This window comes from Ceratotherium simum, chromosome 35, assembly GCF_057802395.1.
Source record: "Ceratotherium simum simum isolate JZ-2026a chromosome 35, ASM5780239v1, whole genome shotgun sequence".
NCBI classification, from domain to species: Eukaryota; Metazoa; Chordata; class Mammalia; order Perissodactyla; family Rhinocerotidae; genus Ceratotherium; species Ceratotherium simum.
Window position 1 is genome coordinate 17,511,187 of NC_141934.1, and position 24,154 is coordinate 17,535,340.

The 24,154-nt window shown below is 44.6% G+C and overlaps 1 protein-coding gene across 1 annotated transcript in view; it reads left to right on the plus strand.

The window, feature by feature from the left end:
• Positions 1-24,154, plus strand: part of KSR2 (kinase suppressor of ras 2) — a 402,219-nt gene that overhangs the window by 155,407 nt on the left and 222,658 nt on the right. The window lies entirely within an intron of this gene.

The following is a 24,154-nucleotide window of genomic DNA, read 5'->3' on the forward strand; positions in this document are numbered from 1 at the left end:
AGTGTTCGAAATCCAGTGTGTATTTTATATCTACTGCTCATCTCGGTTTGGACTGGCCACATTCCCAGTGTGGAATGGCTCCGTGTGGTGAGTGGCTGCTGTACTGGACAGCTCTAGACCCACGCTGTGCACGGGCCATGCTCACTGCTTATAACTGCTTATAAGAGGCGTGGCCAGGTCAGCTTGGGGTGGGAGGTGGCTCAGGGAGTGGGGAAATGGACTATCAGAGCAAAGGACGTCATATAGAAGCTTAGGGGGGCACAGGCACTCAGGGGAGAAAATCATGAAAGTGGGTGCAGTGCGTGTCTGGCTCTGGTTTGGGGGGGTCTTGCTGCCAGCAGAGGGTGACATGGTATCTGTGGCTACATGCTGGCTAGTGGGAGAAATGGGCAGCTCTCTGCGGGGCCCCTCAGAGGCCGACTGCGGCCTGGCTTCCTTGCATTCTTTTGAGGTTCTCAGTATATTAAAATGGAAGAAATGCTAAACAGGGTCACAAAAGTGGGTAGCATGTTGTAAAAATTTACATTTAACACAATTGCAGTTAAGGCATAGAAGATAAAATGATTACGTGTGATCTTTGTAGGAGATACCTTAAAGAGTCTAAATTTGGGGACTGTTGTGTGTGAGAGGCCTGGACCCCCGTTCTGGGAGCCCTGCAGCTGTGATGTGGGGGAGCAGTGGGGAGAGGTCATTGCATGTCCAGTGTGTGAGGGCCCCTCTCAGGGCCGAGGCCGGTTGGAGACCCCAGAGGGTGACCTGGAGTGAGCCAGAGGCAGCGGGGCTAGCCCAGGCTTCTGTGGGAAACATGAAGTGCAGAGGCCCTGGCCGGACCTGGCCTTCGCTTTTCACTTTGGCTTCTTGTGACCTTGCAAAGGCCTCCATAAAGGATTTCCAGACCCCTGCCCCAGCTGTGCCCATTCACCTTTGATTCGGGCGTTTATCCAGGGCTGGCTCTCCATTGTGTGTGGAGTCCCCAGTGCCACCGAGGTGAGAGTGGTGACCGCTGGGCAGTGCCCATGACCCTAGCCAGTGGTGAGTGGGCCTGAGGGCAAGCTGGCCCCAGCCCCTGCTGCGGTTCCTGTTTTATACCCCCTCCCCATGCCCGCAGCATGTCCCGTTCCCTGAAGGGAGCTGTCGCCTCCATTGTGGGGTCAAAAGCAACTGCTGGGCTGAAACCCCCAAAGGAAGAGAAGGGAAGATGGAGTAGTGTGTGGGGGCGTGTATGCAGAGGGGCTCAGGAGGCGCCCCAGTCTCGGACCCCCTCCCTCCCTCCTTAAGCAATAAAGAATCCGTGTGCCTGTGACATGTTGCTTTTGTGACGTGGCTGGGGTGAGCACTGGTGAGGGTCCCGGGACCTTCGGGGACACACGCCTGACCCCTCCCATTGCCTGTGTCAGCCGTCGCCCCTCAGGGGGTTCAGAGTAGCACCTACCTGTGAGGGTCTTCACCGATTTAGCCAGTGTTTCTTGAGCTCTCATTACCGTATGCGGGAGAATCTAAGGCATTGATTGTAAGATGCATCCTGTGGTCAATGTAAAAATATGTGCATCTTAGAAGTGATGAAATGTGGTGTGTTCTAGGCTCCGGGCTAGTTGGTGGGGGGTATAATGGAAAGCCGGAAGAGACATAGCCCTTGGCCTTGTGAAGACCAACATTAGTCAAATAACCACACATAGGTTTTATCGTATTGTGTCCAGGCATCATTACAAACAGTGTTACAGGCTGTAAAGAGAAAGTGCAGGATGCTGTCGGAGCTTATGACCAGATGGACCTGATCATGTTTGAGCTGGCAAGGAGGTGAGTGGGGGCCTAGGGAGGGTCTGGTCAGGGATGGCTTCCAGATGCCTGTTTGGACTGAAGGCTAAGTAGGGATTAGGACGGTGAAGGGGGTGGGAGGTGTTCTGGCTGAGAGATGGAAGAGAGCATGGTACGTGTGAGGAATTGACAGTTCTCTGTGGCTAAGGGAGCAGGGCATGTGATACAAGAAGAGACTCACGTATTAGGCAGGTGGAAGCATTATTCATAACAGCCCAAAGGTGGAAACAATCCAAGTGTTCATTGGAAGATGAATGGATAAACAAATGTGGTATGTCTATACAATGGAATAGTATTCTGCCATAAAAAGGAATGAAATTCTGACACATGCTACAACACGGACGAACCTTGAAAACATTACACTAAGTGAAATAAGCCGGACACAAAAGGACAGATATTGTATGATTTCACTTACATGAGACACCTAGAACAGGCAAATTCACCAAGACAGACAGTAGAATAGAGGTTACCAGAGACTGGGGGAAGGGGAATGAGGAGTTAGTGTTTACTGAGTACAGAGTTTCAGTTTGGGAAATGAAAAAGTTCTGGAGATAAGTGGTGGTGATGGTTGCACAACAATGTGAGTGTACTTAGTGCGACTGCATTGTACATTTAGAAATGGTTAAAATGGTCAATTTTATGTTATATATATTTTACAACAACAATGAAAGAGGCAGGAAAACCAGGGGTTGGGAAACTTTTTCTGTGAAGCATCTAGATAGTAAATATTTTAGACTTTGTGGGCCATGTGGTCTGCTGCATCTCTGCCATTGCAGCAAAAGCAGCCACAGACAACAGGTGAACAAATAGATGTGGCGATGTTCCAATAAAACTTTAGTTATGAAAACAGGTGGCCTGGCTGGATTTGGCCCATGGCTATAGTTTGCCCTGTCAGAAGCCATGGTATAGAGTGATTCTCTTTTCTGAGGCACTAAGGCGGCCTTAAAGTGATTTAAGTGGAAGACATGACGTGATCTGATTTTGTGAGGATCACTCAAGCTTCTGTGTGATGCCTAGATTGGAAACATAGGACCCTTAACCAGCCATGTGTGGGACATCAGAGATTTAAGCAGAGGACAGATACTTTTCTGGTTGGAGTTGGGTTTGATTTCCATGGTGTTGTGAGAGCCTTAGAGATTCAGGGGCTGCTGAGACGTCAAGAGAAGGATGTGGGGGCGGTCCACAGGAAGGCTAGGAATGCAAGTTGCTGAGGTGGAAGGTGGGAGAGGCCTTTGGGGTCCAGTAGCTGTGGTTTCCCCGTACTGTGCATCTCCCTCCCGCCTGCCCGTGCTGACCACAGAGGGAGGTGGAACTTGACCAGAAAGCAGAACCTGCGTCTATGGACACGTAATCTTTTAACCTACAAGGTGGGGGCAGAGTGAGAGAGGCTGCCCTTGGTTTGTTTTTTCCAGCTTTATTGAGACGTAAGTGAGATATAACACTGTGTAAGTTTAAGATGTAAATTGTGATGATTTAATACACATATGTATTGTAAAAAGATTACAATAAGGTTGGTTAACGTATCCATCACCTCACATAATTACCTTTTTTGTGTGTGGCGAGAACATTTAAGATTTACTCTCTTAGCAACTTGCAAATACACGATACAATATTGTTAAATAGTCACCATGTTGTACATTAGATCCCCAGAGCTTATTCATCGTATAACTGGAAGTTTGTACCCTTTGACCAACTTCTCCCCATTTTCCCCACCCCCAGTCCCTGGAAACCACCATTCTATTCTCTGTTTCTATGAGTTTGATGTTTTTAGATTCCACATATAAGTGAGACCATGAGTATTTATCTTTCTTTGTCTGACTTATTTCTTTTAGCATAATGCCTTCAAGGTCCATCCATGTTGTTGTAAATGGCAGGATTTCTTTATTTTTTTATGGTTGAATAATATTCCACCATATATATATATATATATATATATATGCACACATTTTCTTTATCCATTCATCCACTGATGGACATTTAGGGTGCTTCCCTGTCTTGGCTATTGTGAATAATGCTGCAGTGAACGTGGGGGTGCAGAAACTTCTTTGAGATGGTGATTTCATCTCCTTTGGATATGTACCCAGAAGTGGGATTGCTGAATCATATGGTAGTTCTATTTTTAATTTTTTGAAGAACCTCCATACCATTTTTCCATAGTGACTATACCAATTTACATTCCCAACAATAGTGCACAAGGGTTCCAGTTTCTCCACATCCTCGCCAATACTTATTTTTTGTCTTTTTGATAATAGCCATTCTAATAGGTGTGAGGTGATATCTCATTGTGATTTTGATTTGCATTTCCCTCATGTTTAGCAATATTGAGCGCCTTTTCATATACCTGTTGGCCATTTGTATATCTTCTTTGGAAAAATATCTGTTGAGGTCCTCTGCCCATTTTTTAATTGGATCATTTTTTTTTTCTTTCGCTATTGAGTTGTAGGAGTTCCTTGTGTATTTTGGATATTAACTCCTTATCAGGTATATGGTTTGCAAATATTTTCTCCCATTCTGTAGCTTGCCTTTGCGTTTTGTTGGTGGTTTCCTTTGCTGTGTAGAAGCTTTTTAGTTTGATGTAGTTCCACTTGTTGATTTTTGTTTTCGTTGCTTGTGCTTTTGGTGTCATAACCAAAAAATCTTTGTGAAGCCTCATGTCAAGGAGCTTTTCTCTGATGCCTTCTTCTAGGAGTTTTACAGTTTCAGGTCTTACATTTAAGTCTTTAATTCATTTTGAGGTAATTTTTGTGAGTGCTGTAAGATAAGGGTCCAATTTCATTCTTTTGCACATGAATATCCAGTTTTCCCAGCACCATTTATTGACGAGACTATCTTTCCACATTGAGTCTTCTTGGCTCCCTTGTCAAATATTAGTTGACTGTATATGTGTGGGTTTATTTCTGTCTCTTGATTTTGTTCTATTGGTCTATGTGTCTATTTTTATGCCAGTACCACACTTTAAATATAAGTCTTTCCCCAAACCCCTGAGGGATTTATTTTGTCTGGATAGGGCTGAATCGCCCACTTCCTCAAAGTCTTCCAAATTGACTCAGCCACCTTCAGCTTTTTTGGAAATTGTACAACAGGATCCAGGCTAAATTCAGCTTTGCCCATCAGGGTTCTTCTGTCCAGTTGAGCAAGCTCAACACCTCCTCACGGAAGGTTTTCCCTGGCTCACCTTGGGGGATGCTGGCAAGATTCATGGCAAGGAGCAGCAGAGGAGAGCGGCAGAGTGGTCCATTTTGTGATGTGGATGATGTAGCGTGACCACTTGGCCTGGGACCGACCATGCCAGCAGGTCCACAGGGACATTAGGGCATCTGACCTTTGGGTGTTAAAAAAAATCCAAGACAGAGACAATGGTACCCTGGACTGTGTGGGCAGGGGAAGTGGGGGTAGAGATGAATTCTAACCAGGGAGATTAAGGAAGGGTTTATAGAGAGACATTAGTTGAACTGAGTTCCAATAAGTAGACTGATAATAACAGCCAATATTTGCCTTGGCCTGAGCTCGTCCTGGTTCTGCCAGGAAGTAGCCTTGTGACCTTAGGTTTAACCTCTCTGAGCCTTAGCTTTCTCATCTGTAAACCAAAGGGGTTGGAATACACTCGTGTTTTTAAATCTGTGGTCATAACCCGTTGGTGGATGGTGGCATCATTTTAATGGACTGTAACCAGCATTAAAAAAATGAAATAGACTAGCCTAGACTGGATTATATTGGAATACATTGCATGTAGTGAGGCTAAGTATTAGAATTATTTTATGAAAACTATGTCAGATATATATACATTTCTTTTTTATTCTGGGGGCTCTTCCCACTCTGGACAGCTTTGATTCTAGAATAAACCCCATCAGGGAGTAGGTGAGAAGGTTTGAGAAGCCAGCCCTTTATCCTGTGGAATGTAGCCAAAGGTGCTTCCAGGATTTCTCAGCTCATTCTGGTTTCAGTGGTCTGTTTCATGTCGGTTTCTTCTATCCTTTTCCCCTGGAGCCCTGCTGGGCATGGTTCTTTGTGGCCAACTTGGCAGTCTTAAGTCAACTTTTATTTCTTCTTAATGAGATGAAACAGAGTTTCAGAAGTCAGGAGTCTTTCTGAACAGATCTGAATCTTGCAAAACCGTTTCTTCCTGTGAGTTTTCATGCACCAACAGCCTGGTAGGTCTTGAGTTGGAAGGAGGCTATGTTTTAGACCCTCAATCCTTGGCACTCTCAGGTACACCCAGGGTGGTGTTTATCAGATGGTCTGTGGGTTTCAGTCCTGTCCCCAGTAGTGTCTCATGGGCATTTTTAGAAAGGGCATGGCAAGAAAACAAGACAATATTAGCTATAGCATGTCTCTCATCTCTATTGGGAGCCTTGTAGTCTGGGTAGGTTGGAATATATCAGAGCAGCTGTGATTGGTCTTAGTCTAAACCATTTCTCTTGTATTCATTCTCAAAGTCCTTTTCCTTTCTTCTTTCCTTTTTATCATTTGAGTTTAAGTGTGTGGTTTTACTCTTATGGCATTACTAAAACACACACACATACACCCATGGGAAAAAAAGACTTCTTTTTTCCCTGGTGAAAGTAATACTTGATTATTTTGGAAATTGAGACAATGCAAGAAATATGATAAAGAAAGTGGAAAATATATGTTATTACCACACACATACACCTAGTATATACAGGAACAAAATCACCCACAAGAGGGCAAAAATTGGTTCTTGGGGGAGGGAGGAAGAAAAAAACCCCTTGATTTTATAATAGTTTGTGGCCCTCCAAAAAGCCACATACATAAACAGATATATAGTCTGTCTGTGGTGTTAAAATTTTGCTGGGGGTTGGGGGTGATGATTAGAAAAAAATATCTAAAAAAATTCCTTAAAGGGTCCTAATGAAAAAAGGTTGAGAAACACTGACATAGATCTATGGATATAATCCTACAGATACACTTAGGTGTAGAAATGGGGGTTATCAAGAGTCTCCCCAACATTCTTACCAGTCTTTCTTCTTCCCCTGGCTTTGTGGCCACACATGTATGGGTAAATCGGCACCGATTCCCTATAATCAACCATCTGGAAAATTAAGACGGAGCCATCTCAGGGATTCTGGTCATCTTGACCTTCAGTCCAAGGATCCCACTGACACGGTGCTGGAAAAAAGAAAAACCTAACAACTCTAATGTGTGCAATCCAGTCGTGTATCTTTAGATTCCCCCGTTTGTCTGCCCAGGGTACTTGCTTTCTCTCATCAGAGCATCTGACAGGGAAAACTGGATTTCTGAAAACTGATACCATTTTAAATGCATAAGAGAAGCTCAGTATTAAAAAGGAATTCTATTGTAAATCCCTCCCCCATTTTTTTTTTGCATTTTTTTCCAAATCCTTTTTAAAAGTGATTTTCAGTTACAATTTTGTCTTAATTACAGAAGTAATTCCCAGACACATCTTCATTTTGAAAATACGAGCAATATAAAATGGAAGCCATCCAAGATCAAAGTCCCCCTTCCCCTTGCCATGGCTACTGCTCTTAATATTTTGGTAGGAATCCTTGCATATGTATATTGTATTTGTTATGTGCAAATATAATATATCCAGTTCCTTTTCTCGTAGTTGGAACCATACTATATGCCTTTATGAATGTCACTTGCCTTTGTTAATCCTGCATAAATATGGATATTCCATTTATGACCTTCTCTTCCTTTATCCCTTTTAGAAATTCTTCTGTTTTCCCCAAAGCACATCTAGAAGCTTCCTTTGTGCATATCTCTGAGTTCAGACTGCTGTTTTGTGTATGTATAAACACATTTCACCTCTGCCCTTCTGGGGCAGTGTGTGAAACCCTCAGCTGGCCTGTGAGAAAGAGAACCAGGCTGAATGGGGCCCACACTCTCTTAGTTCCAACAAATTCGGATTTCTCTATCTGAAATCTATATCATTTCAGTTTGTACAAGAACAGGTTTTGTTCAACAGATTCATTATGTAAATAAGATTTCAAGGGAAATCTTTTTATTTTAGAAAACTAATTATGTGCAAGTGCTCAAATTCCCTGACACACACCTACAGATCATTCTGCTAATTGTTACGATGAACTCTTGTATTTATCAGGACAAGAGTGGAGTGATTAATTGGATATAATAGTATATTCATTAAAATAGGAAGGCTTCTGCTGTGCTCAGGCATGGAGTCCTTTTAGATCTAACTAAGCCTCCAGACACACAAGGTTAGTATAGGTCACACTTGGTGTCAGATGGACCTACAAGGATGCAGGGCAGCATCAGAGATCTCTTCTGAGGGTCCTCAGCAGTTCCTCTTCCTTGCCCCAACCTCCAAGTGGCAGTTAAGATGCAAGGTGTTGAGAAGTAGGTGTGGGAACCATCCTGGCTTAGGGAGCAATAGCTCTTGTAAAATCTCCATCGGTGTAGCTCCCAGGGTCCCTGCAGGGACATGCTACTCAAGCATGCCCAAGGCTATGGATTCCTCATCAGATATTTTAGGTTCATCCCGAGAACTCCCAGTCCATATGCAATCTACCCACCAGAGGCAATTCTACTGTGAGCAGTGTGGTCTACTAAAACAATCAACATGTCCCCTTTAGTGGTGTTCAGAGGATCAGAGCTAGAAAGTCAACCCAAGGTCAAATTCCCATTTGCGGAAAATGAAAAGGTTGTGTTCCCCCCTTACCCACAGCTTCTCTTTAAAAAACTTATAACGTGGTGGGGCCAGCCTGGGGGCTTAGTGGTTAAGTTTGGTGTGCTCCGCTTTGGTGGCCCAGGTTCGCGGGTTCAGATCCCAGGCATGGACATACATCACTAATCAAGCCATGCTGTGGCAGCAACCAACATATGAAATAGAGGGAGATTGGCACAGATATTAGCTCAGGGTCACTCTTCCTCAAGCAAAAAGAGAAAGATTGGCAACAAGTGTTAGTTCAATTCCTCACCAAAAAAAAAAAAACCGAAAAACTTGTCATGTGGACTTGTTGCCAATTCACACTGAATTTCTTATTTTGAATTAATGAGGTCTTTAACAAGATCTTTTATAATTTATATAAGATACTATATATATTATGTATAATGTAATGTATAATTATTTCTAGTACCAGTTATTATGCTTATTACCAGTTTTTTAAGTATTGTCATTACTTTGCATAAGAAAGTTCTAGTTACAGCTCCATCGTCCCATTCAGCGTTGACCTGAGGCCCCCCGTGCTAGATTCCAGGCCCTCTTCCCTAGGTCTGAAGCAGGAACCGGCTCTTATCCTCATCAAGACCTCACTCTTTTCCTCAAGCTGCTGAATCTTTCAGTCCTGTGATGAGTCCAGTGAGACTCGGTTAAAATAAGTTTGGCTTTCTAAGTATCAAAGGGACCATCTCTTTGTGTTTGCCCCGGACACTTATAAAGACACCACTGATGAATCATCCGTTGCCACGTTCCTACTACCACAGCAGCTCTGCAGTTCCACAGTGAAAAATTAGCTCAACTGTGTGCGTATTTTACTATGACTTACTGTGGTGAGGTCTGCTGTGAGTTGGGTAGCAGGATATTTCGTTTGAGGTGCCTTGTTATTTACAAGGAATCACTGAAGATATCACTCTGGTGAGGTTTGTTCCGATTATAGGTACAGTCGTTTTGCTTACCCGGTGCCTGCCTGTCTCTTGTCTCCCTTTAAGGAGTTCAACGTTTCCTAGGGGGCGTTTCAGAAGGAGCTCAGGGTGAATCCCGTCTTTGCTGCTAATTAGCCTTGTGACCGGAAGCAAGTCACCTAGGAATTGTTGCTTCCAGAAGAGGAGTCTGTGTCCGCCCACTTCTCAGGGCAGGTGAGGTCCCGCCCTACCCTCTAGGCCCACGCTGGGTGTCATCTGCAGGTTGGTGGGCAGACCCTGTGCACACCAAAGTCCTACCTCCAGCACCTGTGTCTCTTCCTAGGGGCGTCTTTTGGCCAGTGGAGCCTGTTTGGCCTGAGTGCAGGGCAGGCTGGAAATGCCAGGGAGTTTGTGCCCTCGGGAGCAAGCTTCAACCAGGGAGAGACAAGAGTTGGTGCCTAACTGTGCCCTCAGTGGGGCTGTTCTGACATGGGTTCTATACACTCTCTTGGAGGGTCCTCAGAGGGGCCGAGTCCCAGTTGACCATGGTGGGACAGAGCCCCTGTAACACATCTTATATGGACTTCCTTTCCTTTCCTGCCACCTCTCCACTTTATCATGCTTCATCACCTCCCAGATATGCTACTTGTACCCCTAAACCTCTCTCAGGGCCAGATTTTGGGGGAACTCAAACTAAGACATGAATAATGGTAATCATTAATATAATTGCATTAAGCTCTATATACAGCTGTGTGGACACACTTTCACTAAATTAAAAGCTTTGTTGATTGAATGATTATTATCATAAGATGAGTGATAGCTGTCACTTATTGTATTAATGCTGCACTTTACATGGTTTATTTCATTTAATCCTCAAACATCCCATTTTACAGGCAAGGAGATTGGCTTTAAGAGAGAACATGCCTTGTCCAAACTCATTCAGACTAGTTAAGTACCAGAGTTGGGGTTCCTTCTCACCCAAAGTCCATGGCAGCATTGGGGGTTGGGGTGGGTATGGGCATGGGCCCTGGAGCCAGGTGGCCTGGGTTTGCGTCCTGACTTCACCACGTCCTGGCTGTGTGACCCCAGGCAAATTGATTACCCTCTCTGAGCCCTGGTTTTCTCATCTATGTAATGGAGCTCTTATGGCACCTAGTTCATAGTGTTGTTGGGAGAGTTAATATATGTCAAGTGCTTAGAACAGCGCCTGATACCTAGTAGGGGCTACATAAGTGCTACTAATTGTCACTGTTTAAAAAATATCCTTCCTAGTGGTTATTCAGAATCCGTGATAATAAGCTTGGTTATTAGTAGGTTTCCTGCAGGGGAGTAATCAGTTAATAACACTGTGGGGGGTAGAAGAAGGGATCTGATAGACCCCCCACTGCTTTTAAGGAGCTTCAGTTCTAGTTTGAGAAGACAAGACATACTTAGATTAATGATGTTAGTTATTATTATTAATAATAATAATGGATCAACTATGCAAATAGATTGCAAGTAGAGAAAAAACTTACAAATGTGTTGCTCCCAGCCCCAGGCTCTGAGTGCTTCCACGCAGGGCAGCTGGGAGTGGCCACATAGCCATGCATTGCTTTTCCCTGTTCCTTCCCTTCCCACAAGCTGAGTTAGAAAACCTCTCTGCTAGATCTCGGACCCTTCTTAAGCCAAGCTCTGGGCTGGAACCATGGAAGCTCATATCGGGGTTTAACTGGGGACTTGCTTTCCTTTCCTTCCATGGGGTGGGGTATAGCGTGTGGCTGATAAAGTCTTATAAGTCAACCAGCCCACAGTCTGTAACCCAGTTGCAGTTGTGATGGGTCCTGGTACACGGAACACATGGGAAAAATATCACTGAGAGTTCAAGGAGGTAGGGAACTAGCAATTACCAAATACATGTGGTGGGCCTGGCACTCCACACAGGTTCGGGTTATTGATTTTCACAGTGAACAGAAGAGTAATTATTATTATCCCTATTTTACATATGAGAAAACTGAGGTTCAGAAAGGTTGACCAGTGTCACCCAGTTTTGGATGCAGCAGAGACAGAATGGGAACCCAGCCTGGCACCAGAGCTCTTTCCACTGTGCCATCCATGCTGGATGCGGCTGGTGCCAGGTAGATGGTGCAGAGACCAAACGCTATAGGAATCAGTTGCAAGAGGGCCACATGGGGATTCTTGCTACCTTGGGACAGTCAGAACCCTACGGATGGGGATGTGGGATTAAAGCGAGGGGAGCAGAGAATTCAACTGGTGCTCTTGGTACTTCCCAAGTCATCGTCTTGCTTTGGTATCTAGATGTCATGTTGAAAGCAGCCAAGCATTGGAGAATCTTCTGCTTATCTTTCTCTCTCCTCTAGAATTGAAAGGACTCCACCATGCATCTGAGATCCTTGCCACTTTAGAGCCCATTTGCCCATCGGTGACAGAAAAGCAGTATATCCTAAAGATTAAGGGCACAGGCAATAGAGCTGAACAGATTTGGGTTCAAATCCCAGCCATGCCGCCCACTGGCCGAACTTCCCTGGAAAAACGACTTAACTTGTCTGAGCAATGGTTTCCTCCTCTGCAAAACGGAGACAGTTATAGTAGTTATAGTATAGAGTTGGTGAAGGTTTAATGCAACGAGTGTGCGATGTTGCGTGTGCATGCATGGAATATATCCACACATCCCTCCATATATATACTAACAGCATAGCTCGTGTTCTGGGAAGCCTGGAGTCAGGAAAGGAGGCCTTTGCTGCTTCTCTCCACTTGTCATCTGGTGATTCTCGTCTGTGGTCTTCCCTTTCCTGCTCTGGGAGTACATCAAGGCGACGGTGGAATGAGGATCCTAAGACAGATCCTGCCATTGCCGTTTACAGAGATGGAGGGTGGTCACCATCCTAGTTAATGGAGATGAAGCGTGCTTGCTTCCTCACCCGAGGTTAGTGGTAACGGAGAGCTCTGCCAAGGGCCTGAGCGATGTACTCAAGGCTTTGTTGTTAGGCTTTTTTGTGCATTTAATTTTTCTGGACGAGTGGTGATGGGTTCATTGCATCATATGGGAGAGGCAGGCTCTTGACCTGGCGAAGCTGGAGGTTCAGATGCTCCTGGCAGGGTGTAGTCCAGCTCAGTGATCAGTCCCTTTCAATAGCTCCCACGGGTGGCTGAATAAATATTATGGCCCCAGGAAAGGGCTCACCAGACTAAGCACATTTTGTAGACGTGAAGTAGGGATGTTTATCATCCACAACCCATCAAAGCTTTCGGCTCGGTTATTCTATGACGTGGATTTCTTCAGGACATAACTATTTTTGCGAAGAGGGTGGTTTTTGTTAAAAGGAGAGGCTCTTAATGATGAGCCTTCTTCTTCTACTCCTGTCCAATTTTTAAGGATTCACAGGGTTGGTTGAGCCTTCAAATACTTGGGAGAGAAAAGTCTGAAACCTCCATCTCTTTAAAAAATATTTTTGAAATTATTTCAGACTTGCAGAAAAATTGCAAGAATAGTACAAATAATTCCTTCCTAATTCCCTTCACCCAGATTCCCAAACACTAATATTTTATTACACTTGCTTTCCCCTTTTATCTGTCCGCTCATCCATCTGCCTGTCCATCCATCCATCCATCCGCGCGTCCATCCATATTTTCTTCTGAACCATTTGAGAATAAGTTGTGGACAAATGTGCCCTTACCCCTACCTTCTTCAGTGTGTATTTCCTAAAATCAAGAGCGTTTTCTTAAATAATCACAGTACAGTTCTCAAAATCAGAAAATTAACACTGATAAAATGCTGTTACTGAATCTCAGACTTGTTCAGATTTCTGTTGCCCCAATAATACAAAAGAAGAATCCAGATCAGGCGATGAATCTAGTTATCATGACCCCTTGGTTTCCTTCAATGTGGAAGTCTCTGGGACGTGCTTTATTATTTAGACCATCTCTCAGTTTGGGGTTGATGTTTCCTTATAAGATTCAGGTTGTACAGTTTTAGCAGGGATGGCGTAGAAGTGATGTGATGTTCTTCTCAGGGTGTTAGAACAGGAAACGCTTGTCGGTTTGACCCATTCCCCATGATGCTAATTATGATCATTTGGTGAAGGTAGTGTGTGCCAGATTTCCCCACTGTAAAGTTACTATTTTTCCCATGAAAATAAATAAGTATCTTGTAGGGAGATGCTTTGAAATCATGTCAATATTTTATCACTCTTCAAAATTTCACCACTAGTTTCAACATCCATTGATGATTCTTGCCTGAATCAATTATTTTTATGATGGTTTCCAAATAGTCATTTTCTAATTCCGCCATTTCTTCCACATTTACCAGTCAGATTTCTACTGAAAGGAAGAGCTTTCCCTTCTCCCTCTTAATTCATATCAGTGTGGTTTCGTGGATTCTTATGTTATTCAATAGGTTATAATCCTTTACTATCATTATTTATTTAGGTGCTCCAGTTGTCTCATATTTGGCCAGTGGAAGCCCCTTCAAGCTGGTTCCTGCATCCTTTAGACATATTCTCATCTTTCTTTGAGGATTGCCTTATTTTCTGGCACAGGAAGATATAGAATCTCTGTCTGAAGGCAGATGGGTTTTCTTTCACGTAGAAGATATTGTTTGTAAAGAGCTTAGCACTGTGCCTGGTGCAAAGTAAGTGCTAGCTCTTATTATTAATATCGTCACTGTTATTTTGATGTGCTAGCCGATGACAGACCCTCGGACCTCCTGATCTTTTCCTAGTAGCAGTGGGCAGGCAGGCTCTGCCAGTCACACCTGGCTGTCATACAGGCATGCCCAGAGTCTTATCTCACTATGATACAGTCCTCATGGGGTTATCCCCTTAAGGGTGTAATTTTTTGAGAAATTAAAAAGTATATAGAAAAATGAAGTGACTAATAGAATGGACACTCAGGTTCCCAACTGCTCAGAATGAACATGTATTAATATTTTGTCCTAGTTGCTTTGCCACTTTTTTCCAACAATAACAAAAATTGACAGGTAAAGTTGAAGATTCCTTTGAACACTCAACCCCATTCCTGCCACCTCTTCCAGAGGCAGCCACAAACTCATTTCTGAGTGTGCCCTTCCCGTGTGTGTGTATGTATTGTTTTGTATACTTTAAACTTTTTATGTAAATGGAATATAAATATGTCTATATCATTGTTACTTGCTTTTCTTCACTCAACATGTTTTTGAGATCTATCCATGTTGATATATACGTAGCTTCTAGTCATTTACTTTCAACTGCTGTATAATATTCCATTGTACGAACATACCATAGTTTACTGATTCCCCTGTCGATGGACACCTAGGTTGCTTCCAGTCTTTACTATTGCAACCAGAGTTGCAGTGAAAATTCTTGTACTTGTTTCCTTGTGCATAGAGGCAAGAGTTTCTCTAAGATGCATCCTTTGAAATGGAATTGCTGGGCCAATGTATTTAATTTAAACTCTATTTTAATGGAGGAGGGAGGATCTCTTTGAGATTGCAGTCCTTTCAAGGATCAAGGGAAGGCTCAGGCACTGAAACTTGTGATGGGGCAGACATTTGGGTCCCAGGGGCTCTTTCTGGAGTCCATGAAATCAAATTTCTTGTAAGGCTGGTGCTGCCACCTGTTAGCCTTTTGCTCTTGACCGTCAGATAAATTTTCAGAGCCAGAAGGGGAAAGAGATAAGGGAGTACTGCCCTCTCCTCACTACTTCCTCTCCATCCTAGATGGATGACAAGATTGGGGCTTCTCCTAGAGGAGTTGCCCAAGAGGGCTCCTACACACAGTGGCTGAAGTCAAGCTTACTGGGAGAGTGTTGGCATTGAGCTGGTATTATTGTCTTTCTTATCCTTCTTTATCATTGTCATTATCATCAGTTGGCTGGAATGGGCCAAGTTCTATTAAAAATAGTCATATCCAAAATATGTCAGTCTAACCATGTACCTCAGCTTTCTCCTGGGACTATTCCCTGATCCTATTCGCTGGGCAGAGTTGCGAGGCTTGGGTTGGCTCCCAGTGTGGGAGCCTGGTGGCTCCCTGTGGCTTATCTCACCTCGTAGCCAGCTGCCCTTTACAGCTGTTTCCCATCTGTATTCTTCCCTGGACTGTCTTTGCCACCACTCTTAGCTCCATGAGGACCCTGCTGGTCTTTCTCAGCACTGAGTTCTTAGTGAGAATTCAGCAGACACTTTGTATGCATTTGTTGAATGAATGGATGTTGATAATAATAACAGCATCAATGATTTATTGAGTGCCAAGATGTCTCAGGCATTTTCTTATTTAATCCCCACAGCAACTCATATGGAGTGGGTACTGTCATTATCCCCATATGACAGATGAGGAAACTGAGGCTCAGAGAGGGGAAACAAATTGCTTAGGGTCACAGCTAGTAAGCAGGAGCCAGAGTTTAAATGCAGCCCTGACTCCAAATCCCTTTCCCTTAACTGCTGTGTCCTACTGCTTGCTAGAAAGTGTTGACTTCTGCCTAAGAGGGACATGGGTTCGAATCCCTGTTGGTTGGAGCCCTGTAGAAGGCACAGGTTGCCACCTTGCATCTGTTGCTTGTGGAGCAATACTTTAGAGCAGGGATTTGGATGCTCTGGGACTCAAACCACTGTGGGCAAGATGATTTTAGGAGGCACCCGGGGCAACCTGAAACACTTAAAATTATGTTAATATTTTAGTGTTATTAGGAAAAAAGTGTGGCCGACGCATCAGATCCAGAATTCATTAGACGTTGTTTGTTGCTTAAGACGAGGCTAAAGAAAAGTCAATTTAAAGAAGCAGTAAGTAAATAAAGTGGTCCTTAGATATGGCAGAACTTGAGAAGATAGTTCAGAGAATGACTAAAGTTTGGAAAGTAAAGTCATATTCTCACCACAAGAGATTGGATTTAATTTTCCAAAGTAGATGAAACACTTAGGAGTTCATGGATGTAGAGAGTTGTATACAGAAGATTTGAGATGAAAGGCTGGGGAGGTGGGCGGTTTCCTCTGTGGTTCTCTAGTTGGTTAATTTTCATGCTTCCCTCTGAGCTGTGGAACCTGGTTCTTGGTGGGGAGAAAATGCCCCCACCCAATAAGTTCGTTGGAATTTCGCCTCTGGAAATGTATCTGTACTCCTTATTAGTTTTAAAAGTTCTTGGGATGAAATGAGGATGGGATGGAATTTGTTCCAATGGAATATGAATTCAGCAAATATTGACTGGGTTCCTACCATGGACCAGGCACTGGGATAAGTATGGGGGATAGAGAGCTGGATGTGGAGGCAAATTACGCTAGTCAGTATCAAAAGTGCTAGAGTAGAGAAAGATGTCGTTTATAGATCTGATCACTTTACATTTTTGGACAGATAGGGGAATGTTTATTTCCCCGAGGCAGAAGGGAACAGTGCCGAGAAAAGCTGAAGTGAGTGACATTGGGTGACATTTTAACAGGACCTTATGGGCGTAGAGGATGGGGAGAAATTTCAGTACCCATTTTGACCTGATTCAACTGTGGTCAAATGACCAAAGGCAGGGTTGGCATATCTGATGTGTATAATGCTGGCCACTCCTCCTCCAGTTCCAGAGGCAGGCATTTTTCATGGACCCTGGTATGACTTTAGAATCCTTCTCAACACAACACTCTGGGAAAGTCACTTCAGTCAGTCAGAAGTGGAATGTTCAATTAATCTGATTTCCATCCCTTCCCAAAACCCCTCATTCTATTGGTTAGAGAAAATGGTTCTTCTCTTAATGGGGATGTGACTTAGAATATGAAACAAAGATAAGCAAGAAAAAGCTGGAGGAAGAGTCTCATCCTTAAGCTGGGAAGCATATTTCTTAGCTACTATTACAGGACGATCTGTGGTTTTATGGTCCTGTGATTATTTTGTAGACGCGCTTTCCCCAAATCATCCAGAAGTGTCATCCTACGGGCCCGTTGTTTATGCAAACCAAAGGCTGCTTACCCACAAGTAGAATGATATGTTTTGCAAGGCATTGGTAACATGAATGCATAATTATAGTTATTGTTATTAACATGATAAAAAGCAGAGCATTAGAATTGGACTCAGGATTGAGGTCCTAGGAATAAAGGCCCGTCTTGTGTACAGGACACTACAGGGTTTCCTGAGGGACTTCATTCGTCGAGTAGAATTTACGGTTCCTTTTTACCTTTCTTGGTGGTGATCGTGTTGAGTTTTTGCTTCTCCTCCTCCCATGTTTTGGCTCTGCCACTGGCAGGCGCCAGCCTTCTGGGAGGGCATGTCACTTGGTGGCCAAATTAAACGCCCCAAATCTATTCACTCTAGAGGGTGGTGCCATTTCTGGAAAGACAAAGAGAAGACACTGCTCTCTCTCTTGATATTTGACCCATTTGATAGAATTTGAAATGAGCCTTTTAGTGTGATAAATGGGAAGATGTAAAAATCCCTTCCAGGGCCAGCTTCTCCACTGTGCTTTGGCTCTTGGATGGCAATTTGAGTCATAGAGGGCAGCTGCCCAGCACTTTGATTTAAGATAATGGGGGCCAGGATGGGGAAGTGATATCAGCCTGGGGTGGAGCAGTCACACTGAGATAGGCGGTAAGTGGGGCCTTTGAAAGCCAAGGCAGGGGTTGGGAGCAAGGCTGGGGACAGCTGAGACCCCAGAAATGCATCCAGAAACTGGAGGCCATGATGGGGAAGCTATTCAAAGCTGAGTGTGTGGCCTCAGCATGCCAGATGTAAGGTAGCCTTGAAATAGTCATGACCATCCTTAAATAGGGCACTTCTGTGTTCCTTAATGGGGCAGGGGCCAGTCCTGGGTCCAGCCCAGAGTGAAATCAGGCCCCGCCTGGCCCTCTGTACCACTGCATGCCAGATGGAAGGATATGATAACTGAGTTTCATTCATTCATTCATGCGTCATACATTTTTGCCTACATGGTACCAAGTCCTGCAGACATTCCCTAGGGATCCAATGACCCCTGCTTTCTGGGAGCTTACAATTGAGCAGAAAAGGATGATACGTTAGCAGATGAAAACAGTAACGTGTGCTGAGCAAGATAAGAGGGCTGTGGGCGCTACCCTGGAAGCAACAGTAGGATTTCAAGCACAGGTCCCAAGTGGAATAGTCCAGGCCCCAATTGTGAAGTGAAACCTTCCCCTCTTCCCCACCGTGGTTGGTCTGGGAGCAGTTCCCCAGGAGATATTTTGGGGCCTCCTTGTTCATTGGATGGGCCAATACTTGGGCCTTCCCTCTTTCCTCTGGTCATCCCAGAGAAATAATGCTGCTGTGCAATCTCCTGACCAAGTCGTCAACAGCCTGAGTTAGTGGTACTCTATTTAGTTGTATTATTGGGCTCTCCAGCGCTGCATCAAAACACCCACTCATTTGTTCATTCTTTCATTCTGCAAACTTATTTTTCAGTGCTTGTGGTGTGCAGGGTCTGTGTGAGAGGCCTGGGAGGCACAGTTGGGAAAACGCAGCCTTCCTCTCAAGGAGCTCAGGGTTTAGAGGAGACAGACTGGAAACCTCAATTATAACTTAGTGGGGAAAGGTCTGGAGTAGAGAAAGTAAGACTGGGGCTGAGGGATCCCGGATGAGGACCACCTAAAACTTTTGAGGGAGCCTTGGACAGCTTCCTGGAGGAAGCATCATCTAAGACAGGGGTTGGAAAACTTTTCCTGTTAGGAGTCAGGAAGTAAATACATCAGGCTCTGCAGCCCTATGGTCTCTGCAGCTCAACTCTGCAGTTGTAAGCAAAAGCAGCCATGAACGGTATACAAATGAATGGGCACAGCTGTGTTCCAATAAAACTTTATTTACAAAAACAAGTGGTGGGCCAGATTTGGCCTTTGGGCTATAGCTTGCCAACCCCTGACCTTAGATGGGACCTGAATGTTGAGTGTGAGTTGGCCAGGTGAAAAGAAAGGGAAAAGCATCCAGCTAGGAGAATAGCAAGTAGAAAGGCCTGGGGGTTGGTTGGGGAATTGAAAATAGCTGTGGGGCTAAACTTGCGCATGTGTGTGTGGTATGGTGCACGGTGAGAAGGGAGGATTAAGGAGGAGCTGTTGGGCAGTTTGGAATTAATCCTGAAGGCAGTCAGGAGGGAGCTTCTGGAAGGGCTCTCAACGTGGAGGGACATGACTAGTCGTGCATCCTTTTAGCTGAGGTGCGTTTTGGCTTCGAGGCCTCAGTCCAGTTGCTCTGAGCCTTTTTCTTCCTGTTTTCCATTAATTAATTCTTTCAGGTATGCCATGTGCCTTCCAGGATGCAGGACAGTGTGGCTCTGGTGACACGGCCGAGCAGAAATCAGTGGGAGACTCTGCCATCTGCTCCTGGTGGCTGATGGCAGAGAAGGGAGCCCCCAGTCCCCCCTCTAGTGCTGCTCACTTCCCGCGTGATTCACCTCCGATGGCCTCCTGGCCTGCAGCTCGCCATGGGCTCTGCTGGGACTCTGTAATTTAAAATGACTGTGGCCGGGGGCTGTCTGGTCACTAGCAATGAGCTCTCCACTCTCGCTCCTGCTCCCCTCAGGCTGGAGGTATTTATTAACTTGAATTAATAGAGGAAGAATAAAAATATTAACAACTCTCTAGGCCTCCAGCTGAGGCCCCTTCCACCAAGGCTGGGCTCCCGGAAGCTACAGGGAGAGCAGGCGCGGTTAATTTTCTAGAGTGGTGCTTAATGAACTTTAGGAAGCAGTCACCGAGTCCTTAGCCCCGGTGGTGTTTCGGGGTCATAATCCGTACATTAGAGAGATGGCCTTTCCGTGTCTGCCTGCTGAATCCGCACGGGGTTAGTGGTTTCTCCTCACTGACCTGGGTTTTAACCAGAGTCGGGCAGATGCATCTGGGGGTGGAAATCAAGCTGTGTCAGGATGTCCTCTTATGGGACCTGAGTTGGCACCGGCTTTGATTTCACTTTGCAAGATGTTGAGACTTAAACCATTTTGTTTTCAGTGAAGATGAAGAGGAATATCTAAGAGACGTGTTCTTTGCCCAGGGAAGGTATGGCTTCATTTTCTTACATCCTTTCGTAGAAAGGCTGTGTGTGAGCACCTGAGAATTTTCCAGTCTTTAGGGAGCTTTTTGGACAGCAGCTCTGCCCTGCGGGGAAGTCAGGTGGGCTTTGTCCTTGTTCTAACAGATAATTTAGCAAGGCTCCATTGGCTATGGTTTCCGTCACAGGAAACTGACCCTCCACTGCTTTCTGCCTCTGACTGCTTCTATTATGGTGCTATAGTGCGATTAACAATAATATTAGAGACAGCTAACATTTGTTGCATCCTTATCATGTTATGGGCACTGGGCTAAGTGCTTTACATGTAGTATCAGCTTATACCACCCCAAGAAGTAGGTATTACCATCATCTCTCTGTTGCAGTAAAGAAAACTGAGGTATAGAGAGAATATATAACTCGCCTAGAATCACATCTTCTCGCTCAGGGATTGGCGAACTACTGCCTGAGGGCCAAATCCAGCCCACCACCTGTTCTTATAAATAAAGTTTTATTGGAACACAGTCACACCCATTCTTCGCCGTATTGTCTATGGCTGCTTTCACACTGCTAAGGCCGAGTTGAGTAGTTGCAACAGAGGCTGTATGGTCTGCAGAGCCTAAAATATTTGCTATCTGGCCCTTCCAGAAAATGCTTGCAGACTCCTATCCTTAGCTGACAAGGGCCAGTGTGATACAAATCTGGCCCAGAGGCTGCACTCATGATCATACGTGTGCTAGGCTGTCTCTATAGTTGCCATGTCCATGCCTGTCACTTATTCATCCATCAGGTTTTAAGTCCTTACTGTTTTCCAGATTCCTGGACTGTGAATTCTTTGAATAAGACCCTGTCTTATTCATCTCTTTCACATCTCTGCTTAACACAACACTGGTACATATTTAAAGGCTCAATGAATGTTTGATGGAGGAATGGATGGATGGATGGATGGATGGATGATTTTCCCAGCCCCTCAGGATTGGAAGTCACCTCTCCTGACTCCCAGTCTAGTGCTCTCCCCATTACAGAGTGAATGGGGGATGAGCTGCACAAGGAGGGCCGTTGTCCAGTTCTGCTCCTTTAGGCAGGAATGGAGGTGAGTGATGTCCCTGCTGAAGACACCAGCCTCACCATTTCAGCCCTAGTCCTGCTGGGCAGAGTAATGCGGAAGCACCTGGCTGGTGCCAGAGGAAGCGTTCTTGACTATTCTTTTTGACAAATCTCTTAGAGTTGTCCTTGCCTGGAATTCAGATTCTGAATGTTACTAACACACTCTTGTATTCAAGCAATGTTTACCAACCCACACGGCAAGCACAGTCCTGAATGTGAATTTGTGGGGACCCTTCTTTTGAGCTGCTGCAATACATCTGCAGAGAGGGGTGCTCTTTCACTAAGTCAGCCGGGAAGCAGCGTCACGCTCTTCAAAGGGCTGCTTATGAGGCCGGCCTCACCAATGTGCACAGAAGTGTTTTGTCCAAGGCTACAGAAAATGAAGTCTCCAGTAGGGGACTATTTTTTAAAAGCAAGGAATATAACTCGTGTGGAGTTTACAACCTCACGTCAAGGGTGCTGCTCACTGCATTTCATAAAAGGACACCAGCATTTATTGAGCACCAGTTCCTTACATGCATGCATCTCTTACAGCCACTTAGCATTTCCCCATTTCTCAGATGAGGAAATGATGGCGTAAAGAGTCCAGGGAAGAAGCAAGCTCGGCAATTGAACTCTGGACTATCTGATGCTAAAGGTAAAGATTTTGGCCTCTTCCCATACTTGCATTGACCCCCTGGCGTGGCTTGGCTGTGGGTGGGGACAGCATGGAAGGACTTTGGCCTCGGGCTACCGCTTCCTGCCTGAGCCCTTCTGTGTGTGCAGCTGGCTCAGGCCAAGTCCAGAGCATCGCATGAAAAGAGAGCCAGGCGCCGTCTGGGTGGTGAGGCTGCACGGCCGTTATCCACGCTCGGAGTGTTTCATGGTGCTGGGGGACCTCACGGGTTGCTCACCAGGCACTGTGTTCCGAGTTATTCTCAGTTGTCCATTTAGGTTTTCAAGAATATTCCTGAAGTGTGAGGAGGCTAGGGGCTCTCCGGGAGCCAGCGGGCCCGCTCAGAAGTTAATGTTCCATTCCAGGTTCTAATGGGCAGCAGCTGGGGTGTCTGCCTGGGCCAATTGGCTGTGAGCAGCTCTGCAAACTTGGCCTCTGGTGAAGAATTTGTGGGTTTACTTAACCATGGCGAGCACAGGTGTAACAAAATGACAGAACTTGCTGGAAGTGGAGACAACGTTGCTGGCGTGTTCCCAGTTAATCTTTTTTTCAAATGACCTTTTGCCTTCTCCCTCTTTTTTCCTTATCTGCCCCTTATCCCTGTGAAGGTGTCACATGCTCCCCAATTTTCCTTTCTCTTCTCTTTAGCTTTTTGATTTGCAGTTTTTAAAATTGAGTATTAATTTACATACAATAAAAAATACCTATTTTAAGTTAAACGAATTTTGATAAATGTATATCTCCAGGTTCTCACCACTCCCATCAAGATATAAAATATTTCTCATCTATTCTGGAAAGTTCCTTCATGCCTCCTTTCCAGTCATCTCCCCCACCTTGAAGGCAACCACTGTTCTGATTTTTTATTACATAGCTTAGATCTCTTATAGAACTTCACATAAATAGAATTATGCATTATATACTCTTTTGTGTCTGGCTTCTTTTGCCCAATATGATATTTTTGAGATTAATCCATGTTGTTGTGTGTATCAGTAGTTCATTCTTTTGTATTACTTTGTTACTATATACTACTTATGTTTCATTGTGTGGATACACCACAATTTGTTTATTCCATTCTCACTGTATTCATTTCCTGGGGCTGGCGTAACAAAGTAGCACAAACTTGGTGGCTTAAAACAACAGAAATTTATCTCATAGTTCTGGAGGCTACAAGTCCAGATTCAAGGTGTCGGCTGGGCTTCACTTCCTCTCAAGGATCTAGAGAAGAGTCCTTCCGTGCCTCTTCCTGTTTCTGGGGGCTCCTGGCAATCCCTGGTGTTTTTTGGCTTGTAGCTGTGTTGTTCCAATCTCTGCTTCCATCTACACGTGACCTTCTTCCCTCTGTATGTTCTCTCCTCTTCTTAAAAGGACACCGATCATTAGATTTCGGGCCCACTCTAATCCGGTATGACCTCATCTTGATTTGATTACATCTGCAAGGACCCTATTTCTAAATAAGGCCGCATTCACAGGTCCTGGGGGTTAGGACTTCAACATATCCTTTTGAGGATACAGTTCAGTCCCCTGCACTCACATTGATGGACATTTAGAGTGCTTTCAGTTTGGGATTATTGGGAAGAAATCTGCTATGAACATTCTGTACAAGTTTTGTTTCTTTTTTTGGTTTACATAAGTTTCCATCTCTCTTGGGTAAATACCCACGAGTAGAATTCCTAGGTCATAGTGTATATATTTGTTTAACTTTATAAGAAACTGCCAAACTGTTTTGCAGAGTGGTTGTCGTTTAAAACACAGCCCCACCAGCAATGCGTGAGAAGTCCATGGCTCTCCATCAGTGGTTCTCAGCATGGGGCAGTTTTGTCCCCCAGAGGACATTTGGCAATGTCTGGAGACATTTTTCATTGTCATAATTTTGGGGGGAGGGTAACATTAGCATCTATGACCTAAGTAGAGACCAAGGATGCTGGTAAGCATCATACAACAGCCCCCACCCTTACCCCCCAGGAAAGAATTGTCCAGCCCCAAGTATCAATAATGCCAAGGTTGAGAATCCCTGCATCCCTGCCACCACTTGATATTGTCAGGCCTCTAATTTTATTCATTCTAACAGGCATGAAGTGGTATCTCATTG